The following is an 11846-nucleotide window of genomic DNA, read 5'->3' as shown; positions in this document are numbered from 1 at the left end:
ATTCAGGGCCTTGGACTATTTTTTTTTCTGCAACTATTTTAGTAATATCTTAAATATGCTTGCTATCTTATATGTGCCATACATGCCTTGTGCTGTGTGTGACTGTTGGTAGTGTGTTTTGCACCATGGCCCCAGAGTTATGCTGTTTCATTTGGCTGTATTCCATAAGACCATAGGAGCAGAATCAGACCATCTGGGTCATTGAGTTTGCTCCATTATTTCATCATGGCTGATCTATTTTCCTTCTTCGCCCCAATCTCCTGCATTCTCCCCGTATCCCTTCACACCCTGGCCAATCAAGAATCTATCAACCTCTGCCTTAAATATACCCAATTACTTGGCCTCCATGTATTACATAGATTCACAACCCTCTGGCTAAAGAAATTCCTCCTTATCTCTATTTTAAAAGGACGTTCCTCTATTCTGAGGCTGTGCCCTCTGGTCTTAAACTCTCCCACCATAGAAATATTCACATCCACTCTATTGAGGTTCTTCAACATTCAATAGGTTTCAATGGCGTCACCCCTCAGTCTTCTGATTTTCAGTGAATACAGGCCCAAACCCATTATACACTCCTCATTCAATCCTGAAATCATTTTTGAGAACCTACTTCGAACCCTTTCCAATGTCAGCAGATGTATGGTTGAATGACAATTAAACTTGAACTTGTACTTCAAACAGTGACTCACTTCTGCCGAGCCTTGCAGTTTTCAAACAGCTCCCACCCTGCAAGACGTTGATCTCCCAACAATACTTGTGGTTTTCTATGACTCTCTGATCTTGAGTGATGTGTATCATAACTAGTGGTACGGGAGATTGGCTGGTTTCATCAAGAGAAATTGTTATGCAGAGGTCAATATCAAGATTCAGTCTAGCATACATATCACTTTGCTTTCTTTACATGATCTATCAGTACAATTTAGCTTTCATTGCTTCAGTGCTGCAGCACCGCTATCAAGCCCTGCTCCATGCATGCCTGCTGGTACTGAGTTCAAACGCTAAATAATTATGGAAATGAGAGCATCCTGAGACCTATTTGGACTCCCCAGCCAATTGTTTGCTCACTGGATGTATTTAACAGAAGCTTCAGTGTTAAAATCATGCTAAAAATTGGAGTACAAGTTTGACCTTGTGTCTTTATATCTTTACTTTTCTGATAAGATGGCGCCATGCTCAGATGCAGTGGCCTTTCTTGGGTCAATCAAAGGTGTTTTTGTTTTTTAAACGTTTTTTTACGATCACAAGACAATGCTGGACATTAACAACTTCAAATACTGCAGCTCTACTCCATCAGCAAGTTGGTCATTAGTGGAGGAGCTGTGCTTGGTGTGGACCGTGCCTCTGCCTGCTACAGAAGAGTGTCGGAGTCGGGCACAAAGGTCTTGCAGTGAGTGATTGTCTTGGACATTTTCCTTGCGATCACAAGGCCATTTTGGAAATTGATAATGTAAAATCCTGCAAGTCCGATTCACTGGTCTATTGCTGAAACTGACGGCAGGGGAGCTGTGTGGCCTCGGTTGTAGAGAGGGCCAGGCCTCATGCAGCCACCCAGGTAGGGAGATAGCAGAGGCAGTGCGGCGCAGTGTCCATGCTGGATTGGGGGCTGGCCCCTCCTGTCAGTGCTGCTCTCTAGTGGTTGCTCGGTGCAAGACACGACAAGCTGGACTGCGCGCATGCATTCGTCTGTGGACTGCTGAGATCTACTTGTTCTTGCTGACAACACTCATGCACCATCAATTTACAGGACATGTCACTCAGGGGCTTGGGCTATATATATATGTGCCTGTATGTTTACTGCTTTCTTATATGTGCTTCATGTATGTGCAGTGTGCTGAGAATTATTTATTTATTTATCTATTGCAATACAGTGTGGAATAGACCCTTACGGCCCTTCGAGCCACACCGCTCAGCAATTCCCCAATTTAGTCCAAGCCTAGCCACGGGACAATTTACAATGACCAATTAGTCTACTAAGTGTTACGTCTTTGGACTGTGGGAGGAAACCGGAGCAGCTGGAAGAAACCCACGTGGTCACAGGGAGAACGTACAGACCCTGTTGACTGTGTATGACTGTCGATACTGTGTTTTGCTCTTTGGCCCTGGAGTAACACTGTTTCCTTTGTTTGTATTCATCCAATTCATGTATGGTTGAATGACAATTAAACTTGAACTTCAACTTGATTGTCTACATGACAGTAAAATTGATTATATTTTATTAGCCAACATTTGTGTAGAAAATAAGCCATTTTAAGTTATTAAACATCAAATTAACAAGTGTTAGAAATTCCTCCATCCATTAATTTAATTACAGGCTATGCCCATTTACAATAACTTAATTAATATTTTCATTAATGTAATGGACAAATAGGTTTCACTTAAGTGATTTCCCATCCACGACGGAGATTACAATGTGGTTTTTATGCTATTACAGTTCTGTTGCCTGACTTCTAATAGGCAACTCTATCTTTGAATTAAGACAACCTAGTTATTTTTTTGAATAAAACACTTTCTGTATAAGCCAGACTTCCCTTGTCATCATGAAATTATGAAAAATTCTTGCCTATAAAATGGAGCCAAATGAAATAAGTTTTCTGTCAACTTATAAACTGCAACCCCTGTTAACTATCCAAAGCACCACTAAATAATAAGCATGTATGCTGATATACTGTGATGTGTGACACCAATTTATATCCAATAACATAACAACGCCTTAAGCAAACAGAGAGAATTTCACAGCAAACTACATCAATTTACAAAACATGAAGCAGCTTGATCTTGTACAGAACACACCAAGAGCAATATTTCATTTTCCTAGATATCTGCAGAGCCGAGATAAGGACAGTTCCTAGAAATTCATTTTCTCTGCCCAGATTACTGAGAAATTAATGTGTTATCAGAGTTATTATGAAAGACTCCAATTAAATGAGGCACAGGGCTGCCACTAGAGGGCAGCAGAGCTTCATTTTCGGACTGGCTGGACTGAAGGGAAACTTTGTCAATTGGAGGCATACAAAATGATGAGGGTGTAGATAGGGTAGATAGTAAAAATATTTTCCCCAGGATGGCGTGTCAAGAACAAGCGTAAGGTGAAAATTAGGCTTGGAGGGGACCTAAAGAGCCTTGAATGCACTGTTTAAAGAGGTGGTAGATGGGGATACTCTCTCAATGTTTAAGCAGCATCTAGACAAGCACGATTCACCAAGGCATAGAAAGCTATGGACCAAATGTGAGTAAATTGGATTAGCATTTTTATGCTCCCAGCATAGATAAATATATTGGTCAGCATAGGCATGGTGGACTGAATGGCTTATGTCTGTTGTACTATTATTACAACAGAATACTGTAACAATCCTTGCATTGGAAAGGCTAAGGTTTATTTTCAGAAATAATCAAAGCTTTTTTTTGAATTTTAAGATGCAGTTACTGTGATACCTGTGTTTTGCTTGCATCAGATCAGATTTATTACCATTGACACATGATGTGAAATTTGTTGCTTTGTGGCAGCTGTGCAGTGCAAAAACATGAGAACGTATAAATTACAAATGTAAATAAACAGCGCAAAGCAGAAAGGAATAATGGGTTCATGGAGCATTCAGAAATCTGATAGTAGAGCAAAGAAGGAGTTTTTAGAAGCATTTATAAAGTTGGCAGTATCTTCCCAATATTTCATAAGACATAACCCTCCCAGTTCATTTATCTTCATTCCTCATCCTGCCTAGATGTAAGCAAAAGGACAAATGTTAGAACATAGAACAGTACAACACAGGATTACATTAGTAATAAAATGGCCAACTAAACTAATCCCTTATGCCTACACAATATCCATATCTTTCCACTTCTTTCACATTCATGTGTCTACCTAAACATCCCTTAAAAATCTCTAATGTTCACTGTGAACTACTTGCTAAACCAGCAGTAGGTCAGAATGGTACAGAGTGGTACAAGAGCAATGATAATTACAAACATAAATGATTCTCAAACATACAGCTCTATATCTAGAGATCTATGTCATTGTGTAGTTCACACTTTATGTGAAGAAGGTACTGAGTTTGGTTCTAAATTTGATTTTAATATGTTTGAACCTTTCACTTTACAGCCTGTTGTTTCAAAACCAGTCAAAATCAAAGTTGAATTTATTGCCACATGCAGCAGTACATGTATAAACGGTGAAATGAGAAACTTACTTGTAGTAGCATCACAGGCACATAGCCTCAGATACTCAAGTAACAAAAACATAAATTAATAACACATTGTATAAAATTATTGCATATGAACAGTATATTGTTGTCTACGTTCCCAGGCCATGCAAAAGTGCTTTCCAGCTGGGGAAATACTTCTTTTCCTGTGGTTACTTCATGTTATAAAAGTTCAGTTGCACTCTTTCTATCTTATCTACCATTTTCTGTACCTCAACTGGGCATGTATACTATTACTGCGAGCGAATATCAGCAAAGACCACCTTTTTCATATCTATTCTTCACAACTGCAGTTTTCCACTCGGCTTTTCAGTCATGTGCTATCTGCAGCCTTTTATGAACTATTGTAGGTGCCCAGCCTTCGGGATAATGGAAGAGGCATCATTAACAGCATGTAGACTTTGCCTTCATGTGCCAATGCTCCTGTTCATCCGTGTGGGGCTACTTCAATGTGATTCATCAACGTGAGCATGATATGCTTCTCTCATGATAGTGGGTGTGTATTCTAGATGCCAGATTGCTGCAGGCACAGCTCATTAGGGAGACCTTCAGCTAATTAAGATCTCGCAGCTTCAGTTGACTGATCTAGCCCACAGGCAAATAAAACCTGATATCATGCAGTTCTTCTGGCAGCAAAATTTACTCTGGTACTTGCAGATATGGAAGTCTCCTGAATTCGTCTTGAAGAAACATTGAGCTACTCATTCACATTGGCAATCCTTAACTTTGGTTTAAATCATTCAGTGCATATCCTTTCCAACAGAAACTCCAGTTGTTATGCAGTTTGTAGCTGTGTGGTTGAGGTGAAGCACGATCTGAGTGTCGCCTTGCAGGTCATTAGTGAGTTGGTGCTTCTCAACAGACATCCTCTCAACACCTTCCCACAGTTGGAGATCAAAGAGGAGTAGAAGGACGTCCTGTTTAAATGTGGATTGAGTCAGAGGGTCACAGAGTAAAACAGCATGGAGACAGGCCAGCTGGTGCATGCCGACCAAAGTTTCTTCCTTTCCATTCCCAGCTGCCTGCGTTCAGCCCATAATCCTCCAAGGAGCTCCCAGCCATGTGCCTATCCAAAGCCCTCCAATTGTACTCGGCTCCACCACTTCCTCTGGCAGCTGATTCCAGTTACTTAATTCTGTCCATATAAAGAAGTTACCTCTTAGGTAAATCTCTCTTCTATTATCTTATATCTGTGCCCTCTAGTTTGGGACTCCACAAACCTGGGGAAAAGACTATGACCATCCACTTTATCCATAATTTGATAAACTTCTATGAGGTCATCCCTCATTCTTCTGCGCTCCAGGGAATAAAGATCCAGTGTAGCCAGCTTCTCCCTATAACTCCCTATAACTCAATTCCTATAGTAAATCTCTTCTGCACCCTCTCCATTAATGTGTTTTGTCTTTTCTATAATGGGACGATCAAAACTGTACACAATACTCCAAGTGTGGCCTCCCTAATGACTTATATAACTGCAACATAATGTCCCTATTCCTATACTTGTTGCCCTGACTGATGAAGGACAGCATGCTAAATGCCTTCTTCACCACCCTGTCTACTGGTCTATCCGCTTTCAATGAACTGGAAACTTGTACTCCTCCACAATACTTGTCTGTTCCCTGCCATTCACTGTATAGGTCCTACTCTGGATTGAATGTTCAAAATGCATCACTATATACTTAAGTAAGTTGAAATCCATTTGTCATTTCTCAGCCCACCTCTCTAACTGATCAAAACCTCTTTGCAATCCTTTGTAATCTGCTTCACTCCTAAATTTAGTGGCATCAGCAAACTTACTAATCATGGTCTTAGAGTCACAGAACATTACAGTACAGAAACAGTCCCTTCAGCCTATCTAGTCTGTGCCAAACATTCATTTGTATAGTTCCATTGATCTGCACCTGGACCATAGACCTCTATGCACCTCCCATCTATGTACCTATCCAAATTTCTTTAGATGTTGAAATTGAACCCATACCCAACACTTCCACTGGGAGCTCGTTTCACACTCTGAGCACCCTCTGAGTGAATAAGTTCTTCTTCATATTCCCCTTAAATATTTCACCTTTCATCCCTAACCCATAACTTCTAGTTCTAGTCCTACCCAACCTCAGTGGAACCTTTCTCTTATGGTCCACTCTCTTCTCCTATCAGATTCCTTCAATCCCTGCCTCTCCTCACCAAAGCCTGACTTCCCCACTTTAACACTGGCCCACTCACACAATGGCTGCTCCACTCAAACCTAACCTATTTTTTTTATTGGGCCTTGCCAAATGCCTAAGTTATGCACACTCAAATGTCTTCTTGAGAACTGTGCTGTGCAGAATGTCCCAACTGTCCCCAGTCACTTCTTTTGAAACCTCTCTCCCACTATGGAATCCAACAGCTCCTTGGGGACTGTGGCATGCAGCATCATTCCATGTTAATTCCTATCTAAATCTTTTACATAAATACTATCTAATATAGGTCCCAACACTGAACCCCACTGGTCACAGGCCTCCAGTTGGAGAATCACCCTCTGCTTCCTATCATTGAACCCTTGGCGTGGCACAGCAGTTTTGTGCCATCGCGGTCAATTCTATGGCTATTATGAATGCAGTGTTCCTATCCAATGGATTTTGGGACTGCCTGGTAAAGGAAGCATTGAAATAAAACTAGAGGAAAAGAATGTTTACAAAGTTGTAGGTCTCGCTGTAAGTAAGAACTGGAATTCAATTGTAAGCAAGGTGGGAGCGCAGAAACCTGATTGGATGAGGATTAACCAATCAGGAGGGACGGACTATGGAGTATAAATACCACTGGACTAGACATGCCTGGGCATCATCCCAGATGAAGATGGCAGAGTTCGTCATTGAAACGTTGGTTATAATTGATACCTGTACCTGGCCTGCTGCGTTCACCAGCAACTTTTATGTGTATTAGTTGGATAGAGAAGTCTTTTGATTTTCTTTAGACACACAAAGAGCATATATGGCAATTTGGAATTATCTCAGTGGACAAATGGTCAGCATGGACTAGATGGGTTGAAGGGCTTATATCTTGCTTTAACTCTACAACTCTATGCCTGAATAAGAGTCATGCAGCATGTGTATGGGGTTCTGAAACAACATGTGGGTATAACGTACAATTTTGTTATTCCCATCTGGGGAAGGATATACTTTTCCTGAATGCAGTGCAACAAATGTACATTAGTTTGATTCCTGGAAGAACACTTAAGAGGAGATGTAGACTTAGCATTCAGAGGTGATCTCCTTACATCACAAGATCTTGAGCCACGTATAACTGATACACCTGGTTCAGTTATTTATTACTACAAACGTTCGTAGATTGCATAGTCTTGGAGAAAAGGACTGGCTATTTCAGACTGAGGTGAATAAATTTTCACTCATAAATCAGTGAATCTTTGGAATTCCCAACCTCAGCTGTAGATTTTCAATTGCTGAAGAAACTATAGAATTAAAACTTTAAATGATTAAATAGATATTGTGATAAACTGTAAGTGCAGAGTTGAGTATCAGCTGTGATCACTTTAATGGATGTCAGGCTCAAGATGCAGGAAGGCTTTGCTGCTCCTATATGTCCTATGAGCAGGCCATCACGGTGAGAGTAAACAGCAGTCCACAGTCCAGCTTCTTTCCGCTACCTCACACAGACGAGGTGAGTCAGGTGGAGAAGCCTCTCAAACAATGAAAAGGTTAATATCCCAGAGGCCACAAATGGTAATTGCGCTTGGTTTAGAAAAACAAGTTAAAACAATACAGAATGCAATGACCATTAATGTGAAGTTTTGCACTTTCTTCCTTTCTATATCTTTTTATTATGAATGAAGCTTATTTTTGAAATGAAGAGCATAAATTAGAGATATTATTTATCAAAGTTAACTATTTATGCCTTTAATTTTTAGTCCTGCAACTTTTTGGAACATATTCTCATTCACGTCTCAAATCCTCCTTTTCCCTGTGTTGAGCGGATTGTTATAATAACCAAAGCAGTTTAATAATACAAGGACATAGAAATTTGGTCAAGCGAGTAATTTACTTTTTGTACAGATGGCACTCCACATGCTGCCCTGCTGGCAGTATACTTGTTACATCAACTACAGATCGCTTAACATGATCACTGTATATGTCCTCTGTACAGGCCCAGGACCGGCTTGGTTACACACCATTAATACTACCATCTTGTGCTGTTTCAGTAATAGTAACAGGGAGAACTGACTCAGAGGGAAGAGGTGATGGTGCAGAAGAACTGTTTGCAATGTCACGAGTAATCAGGTGTTTCAGGGATTAGGCTTTAAATTTCTATAGTTTGGCTGAGTTCAGAGCTAGACAACATTCACTGATGGAAATTTGATGCCTGAGTTCATTATCTACCATCACGGCAGAATTGCTCATAATAATATCGCTATTAACCATCATTATATCCAATCTTCCTCCTGTAAGGCAATAATGGATACAATGCAATCTTCTCTGATTATAATAATAGGAATTTAAGCAAAAATAGGAGCATTTGTGCTCCACACCTCTCAGACTGTCTTCAAATTGAAATAATATTCTGGAAAATTTAATATCTCTGAAATGTTTAATTTCCATAATTATTGAAAATATCTTGCATTATTACCAGCACAAAATGTGATCTTGTAATGTGAACTGTTCAGTTAATTGTAAATCTGCTTTCCTTTGGATTTCATGAGGTTAATTTATTGGTTGAAGTACAGTGCATTAATCAAGCATTTTTCCCAGTACAAGGAAGAAAACCTTCGCCTTTGTATTCATCTATAAACAAGTTACTTGGGTCTGGAATTAGGACATTGTAGGAAAATGTAGTATCTTTCTGAAAAACAGCACCCCTGAATGAATGTGGTAATATAAATTGTGTATCAATCAGTGTACAGGGATGCAACCTTTTGACTCCAAGGTAAGTGTGTTGCCACTAAACCCATGCTGATATATACCATCTGGTGGAGTATTGATCCATAAGGATTTGAAGGGGAAACCCTCATCTAAGTTCAACTGAGCATGAGAGGGCACAGTAATTGGCCCTGACATCCATGATTAAGCAGGGTTTGAATGAATGAAAATGTAAACAGGGAATGTACTGTATGTTGCCTGCTTGCTCTACCCGTACCATTTACTATGCTATCTACTGGGAGAGGCTAAAAGAAGACCTGGTAAATTCCCAAGCCAGTCAATTAAAAAGAATAATTGAATTTACCATATGAATAAAAACAAAACTAGTACAGCAGATCATAATTGTCTCAGTTTATGTTAAAAGAGGTTTAGCTCTTGTGCAAGATGATGTTTCACCACAGCCAGAAACTGTAGCAAAGAAATGCAATAGTTCCCCAAAGGGTTGCATCCTATTCTGACTCAGAAATATACCATCATTCCTTAACTGTAACTGGATTGCAATCCAGGAACTGTTTGCTGAATAACACAATGACAGCACCTTCATCACAAAGGCTGCTGTACAAGAGCTGATTGATAAGTTCATGGCCTAACGTTGAAGGAGTCAATTTTAGAAAACCTAGCACATTTATTTTTCCTATTTGTACGTACTTAGTCCAGTGGTCGTAGAGCACTTCTTTGTAGAAGTTGGCATCTTGCACCTCCAGAATGTGGTCCATAGCAGGGGTGATTGATAAGTACGTGGCCTAAGGTAGAAGGAGATGAGTTATTAACTTCAAACTTTCTGCATTATCACTCAAAGAGTTGAACTGCACATGTGTTTAACAAGAGCTGTATAACTCAACTCCTTCTACCTTAGGCCATGAACTTATCAATCACCCCTCGTAGGTTAGAAAGGTGGTTCAGCACATCTTCCCAAAAGCTTCATAGACAATAAATTCTGACTCTTCCTGTGACACCTTTCAAGTCATGAATAAACATGTGAAAGTTGCATTCATTGTGAGTTGACAATTCATTTTGGGTAGGATGTCAACATGATAAAACAAAGGTTGGTGGTGTTGTAGATAGTGTAGAGGATTGTCGAAGATTACAGAGAGACATGGATAGGATGCAGAAGTGGGCTGAGAAGTGGCAGATGGAGTTCAACCCGGAGAAGTGTGAGGTGGTACACTTTGGAATGACAAACTCCAAGGCAGAGTACAAAGTAACTGGCAGGAGTGATGAGAATACACATAAATTAAGATGTTTGCTGGCCTGGGTTAGCATCAGTGGCATCAGCAGTTGGTCTGCCACCTGTCCTCAGGGGAAGGAGAGATAAGGAACAATGGAGCAGCATTTGGAGATGTGTAATGAAGGGACGGAAGGAGAGCTGTCTGGAGCGGCTCCCCCTTTGAACCCTGAACTGTTTGAAGTGATGGACAGGCGATCTGGAGATGTGTAATGAAGGGACGGAAGGAGAGCTGTCTGGAGCGGCTCCCCCTTTGAACCCTGAACTGTTTGAAATGATGGACAGGCGATCTGGAGATGTGTAATGAAGGGGAAGGAGAGCTGTCTGGAGCGGCTCCCCCTTTGAACCCTGAACTGTTTGAAATGATGGACAGGCGATCTGGAGATGTGTAATGAAGGGGAAGGAGAGCTGTCTGGAGCGGCTCCCCCCTTTGAACCCTGAACTGTTTGAAGTGATGGACAGGCGATATCCCAGCAGGGGGATAAAAAGGGACAGGTTCGCTAAGGCAGGACACACACGACACCCGAGGTAACGAGACCCTGGAAGCGATGCGCCTCTCACAAGTCGGTGGGAAGCTCTTGGACGGCTGATCGCGGGATCAGCCTTAAATGCACAGGGTGGAAAGGTACGATCAGCGGGAACCCGGTGTGTGTCCAGCCTTGCTTGGGTGCCGGGTTCACTGCAGAGGATCGACCGCATCTGGAGGAGGGGTCACAGTCGGTGACCTCAGGTGACATCACAAAGGCCCCGCCCGAAAGCTGCTTGTGAGCAATATCGCAAGTCTGTGAGTGGAAGCCGTTTTGAATGATCATTCGTTCTTGTTCTCTCTCTCCTTCCCCCCACATTGTCCATCGCCATGGCAACGATTACTGCGAACTGAACTGAACTGAACTTTGCATTACTTTGAAACTGGTCATTTACAGCTAGACAACGATAGGGCTTGATTGATGCTGTTATCTTAATTCTGTGCATATGTGTGTTTATCATCGCTGAACTGTTGCATTTATTATCCTTTCGATTACTGTGTTGCTTGTTTCTTTAATAAAACTTTCTTAGTTCTAGTAATCCAGACTCCAACTGAGTGATCCATTTCTGCTGGTTCAGCAACCCAGTTACGGGGTACGTAACACAGGATACTTGGTAGTGTGGAGGAGCAGAGGGATCTAGGGGTACATGTCCACAGATCCCTGAAAGTTGCCTCACAGGTGGATAGGGTAGTTAAGAAAACTTATGGGGTGCTCGCTTTCATAAGTCGAGGGACAGAGTTTAAGAGTGGTGATGTAATGATGCAGCTCTATAACACTCTGGTTCGGCCACACTTGGAGTACTGTGTCCAGTTCTGGTCACCTCACTATAGGAAGGATGTGGAAGCATTGGAAAGGGTACAGAGGAGATTTACCAGGATGTTGCCTGGTTTAGAGAGTATAGATTATGATCAGAGATTAAGGGAGCTAGGGCTTTTCTCTTTGGAGAGAAGGAGGATGAGAGGAGACATGATAGAGGTGTACAAGATAA

General features: G+C 41.3%; 1 long non-coding RNA gene across 2 annotated transcripts in view; it reads left to right on the top strand.

Moving 5' to 3' along the window:
- The first annotated feature begins 3072 nt into the window (after positions 1-3072).
- The window catches only part of LOC140191562 (uncharacterized), a 58684-nt gene continuing 49910 nt past the window's right edge, over positions 3073-11846 (top strand). For both annotated transcript variants that reach the window (XR_011883836.1, XR_011883837.1), the window contains exon 1: positions 3073-3226. This is a non-coding gene — a long non-coding RNA (uncharacterized lncRNA). The remainder of the gene's footprint in view (positions 3227-11846) is intronic.

This window comes from Mobula birostris, chromosome X, assembly GCF_030028105.1.
Source record: "Mobula birostris isolate sMobBir1 chromosome X, sMobBir1.hap1, whole genome shotgun sequence".
Classification (NCBI taxonomy): domain Eukaryota; kingdom Metazoa; phylum Chordata; class Chondrichthyes; order Myliobatiformes; family Myliobatidae; genus Mobula; species Mobula birostris.
The sequence above is the reverse complement of the archived record's forward strand: the minus strand, read 5'-3'. Positions and strand labels throughout refer to the sequence as shown.